Source organism: Triticum aestivum, chromosome 6B (genome assembly GCF_018294505.1).
Source record: "Triticum aestivum cultivar Chinese Spring chromosome 6B, IWGSC CS RefSeq v2.1, whole genome shotgun sequence".
NCBI lineage: Eukaryota > Viridiplantae > Streptophyta > Magnoliopsida > Poales > Poaceae > Triticum > Triticum aestivum.
This window is the reverse complement of record NC_057810.1, coordinates 29,582,893-29,586,841: the sequence shown is the minus strand read 5'-3', so window position 1 is coordinate 29,586,841 and position 3,949 is coordinate 29,582,893.

Below are 3,949 nucleotides of genomic sequence, written 5' to 3'. Positions count from 1 at the left end.
TCGCACGGACAAAACACTTTTTACCGCTTGCACTTCAATCACTCTTGGGAATGGGAAAATCTCCCGGTTCTGGCACAATCGTTGGCTTGCGGGAGAATCTCCAAGAGACATCGCACCTGACATTTTTAAGCTGGCCTGGAGGAAGAACTTGACGGTCTCTGAAGCCTTGACTGAGGGAACATGGATGCGAGGCGCTCAACGGATAACTGCAGAAAATCAAATCCACCAATTCATTTTGTTGTTGGAGAAGGTTCAGACAGTACATCTAAATAATAACAGAGTTGCGATCTCTTGGAACCGTTCATGCAACGGATCATACTCTGCCAGGTCAGCTTATGAAGCACAGTTCATTGGCCGCATCGAACAACCACACCTGGCGATGGTCTGGAGGACAAAAGTTGAGCCCAAAGTGCAGTTTTATACATGGCTGCTGCTGCAAAATCGGAATTGGACTACCGACAGGGTCGGCCGTCGTGGATTTGTGACTAGGCTCCAGAAACAACGCTGCATCTCCTACTCACTTGCCCCTATGCTGAAGAGCTATGGGTTGCTGCCCGGAGTCTCCACTCGCAAGTTGCTGAAATTGCACTGGGTGCAACCTCCATCCGCTCTTGGTGGCACAAAATCAACACCAGTGTTCCCAAGGATGCACGCCACGAGCAGATCCGCTTTGCTGTGTACATTGCCTGGAACATTTGGAAGGAGCGGAACCGTCGCGTTTTCCAGGCGACAAATGCGCAGGTCCCAACCATTTTGCAGCTTGTGAACGATGAGATTGGCCTCCTGCAGGAGGCAGCTCGGGAATAGTTGTTGTGCGTAGTGGGCTGGTCAGCCCCTATCTGATCATGACTCTCTAAACCTCCCCCCCTAATAAGAACTTCGGTTCACCTTTCTCTGTAACTCTGTAACTCTTTCCGATCTATAATGCAATGGAAGAACTCCTGCCTTTTCCCCTAAAAAAGAGACGGGAGATGATGTAGACTCGGCTAGACGACGAGTCACTGGTAGGTCCGATCCTTCACGGTACTTGCAAAATAACAACGAGCAGTGACAGTCGTAGAAAAATAAATAGCACACGTAGAAGAAGAAGAAGGGCCTTTGGATCAAAGGAGATATCAAGAAACCAAAGGAATAGACTTGCACCGAAATTAACCCAAGGTTAATCACGGCGGCGTAGCAGCAACAAATCCCCAATCATGAAGGATTGCAAAAACTCATCGTTGGTGCCCCTCCACTCGAGACGTTCCGTGTTCTTTGTTCAACTAAACTTTCCAAAACTAATCTAGTACTCTTTAATTCTGAAACTAATTAATCTCTCCGGCCACGCTGATCACGAGCGTAAACTAAAATAAACTTGGTTGCTTGCACACCTGGGACTACTTCACCGTACATGAAAAGCCCAATATTATTTCACCTTGGCGGAGTCCTGAAGTTTGGCTTCACCGTGTCCTTCTTTGGCTCGATTGATGAAATCTCAATGGAAAATGAGCCAAGTTTTAACATGTTCGGGGTCGCACATGGTTCTTGTCCAATACTTGGAGCCGGCCCGAGTAAACCAGCAGCAGGAAGGATAATGGCGGCATTGATGGGCACATCATCCTCTCCCTCTTGAATCGAAGCCATCCTCGGTTTCGAAACAAGCGATTGCAATCTTTTTTCGAGGAGAAACATTAACATCTACCTTGATGGCATTAGCAAACATTGGTCGCAGCACATGTCGTTTACCATTATTCCAAAACGAATAAATGTTGGACCTCCCGTCATGTGTGGCACCACGATCATATTGCCATGGCCTTCCCAACAATAGGTGGCATGCATCTATTGGCAAAACATCACATTTCACCATATCAGTATAGTCGCCAATCGAAAAATTAATGTGCACCTTGTGTGTAACCTTCAGTTTTCCAGTGTGATGCATCCACTTGACACGATGGGGCTGTGGATGTTTCCACACATGTAATCCTAAAGAATCCACCAATCCTCTGCTGACCGTATTTGTGTAGCTTCCACCATCGATAATCAACTTGCAATTGGTGTCGTTGATTTTGCACCGAGACTGGAAAATATTCCAACGCTGTCCTTTATCCTCGATACGATCCTCTTGCACTCGCTGCACCATTAAGGATGGATATGATTCGGCAGCTTCAAAACTAGCAGTCACCTTTTCAGCATCTTCAAATTTTTCACTAGAAGTGTCAGAAACTGCATCTTCATCACTCGCCGATGCATAACCATCTCTTGTAAGCAACACTCTTTTCTCATTAGGACATTCACGCCTTATATGTCCCCTTCCTCCACACTTGAAACACTCTATGCCACTAGCATGTGTGGTCGACTGCACACTAGAATCAACCCTCGAAAGTCCTGAGTTTGAAGCATCTTTTTGCACAGAACCATGAGAGCGATTTGATGTTGTCGTCCTGGAGCTAGGTCCGACATCCTCACTCTTATGCTGCGAGCATCGCCATGTATTCAAAGTGGCACTGGGAACTGTGCTAACTTGGCGTCGCTTAATCCGTTGTTCTGCACGCACAACTTGGTGCACAAGGTCTTGTATGTTGTAGTAGACCACCATCTCAACACGATCCTGCACCTCAACATTTAGTCCATTAAAGAAACGTGCCATGGTTGCCTCCGGATCCTCTATTGTCCATGTACGTATCATAAGCAACTCCATCTCCTTGTAATATTCATCAACACTCATATTGCCTTGAGAGAGCCGCTGCAACTTGTTATACATATCTCTTTTATAGTGCTCGGGAACAAAACGTCGCCTCATGAATTCTTTCATACCTCTCCAAGTCGTCGGGCGATGTCTTGAACGACAAATTTGACTCCACCAAATTAGTGCGTAGCCGGTGAACTCAATTCCAGCAAGTTGAACTTTCTTCTCCTCGAACAGGTTCAACAGCGGGTCGGCCCAGCCGCGAACTGAAGTACAAGAAAAGAAAAAAGAAGAAGTAAACAGGCACAATAATTAGGATGTCCTAATTGGTTAGTGTGGTTCTTCTTAGACCAAGAGGTCTTGAGTTTGATTCACGTTGCCTGTGCTATTTTTTGAAGTTTGATAAGAAAGTGGGGTACGGTCCCTCGTACGTGTCACATATGTAGATGGGTATACTGTTTGACGAAATGACAATACTGCCCTTATATGGTTTGTGATTGGGGAGGGGGGGGGGGGGTTGTAGCGAAGTAGGCCTCTTTTGCTATTTACTCCACCGTGGATGAAAGCAGCCCACCAATCCTTTAGCTTGGAGTTGGTCCATGGATTTGATTTTCAATGGAATGTTTTAAGCTAGCGTTGATATACACTCAGACGGTTGAAAAAGGCATAACCGACTCTAAAATCCATCATGTCGGGTTCAAATGAAAAACTGCCTGCCTAACAGGCAGGTCATATTACAAAAAATATATTCAAAAAAATTAAATGTTTATCCAAAAAAGAAACATTAAATGTTCTAAGGTATAACTTTTTTGACGTATAATTCATGTTACATATTAATAAAATTAGCGACCTAGAGATACACTCATGAGGGAGTATAAAGCAAATGCATGTGATGCCTCCGTCCTAGAGCTGATCAGATGTTCGCTTGCATGGACCATTCCCAACAACTGAACGACATCTACTTTCACGTGCGTATTAATTCCTCGCTTCCTCGTGTCTCCGCCAGCGGCTCCCGTAGCATCTTGATCTCCCTTTTGCCTAAAGCCTGCAACTTCCGATCATCTCGCAGCTGTAAAGACTACATGCAATGACATAAATTGACCATGACCCCTTCCTCACAGTAACATAATCCTTTATATAAGGTGTATTATTTTCGGTACGGTGACCAAGGCGCATAATTATAGAGGTGTTAGGACGGAATTACCCTTGGCAAATCCGTTGGTTAGTGGCAAGTAAATCAGCGAGTCCATGAAAGTAAGAGATACATACAATCGAGAGAGAGAT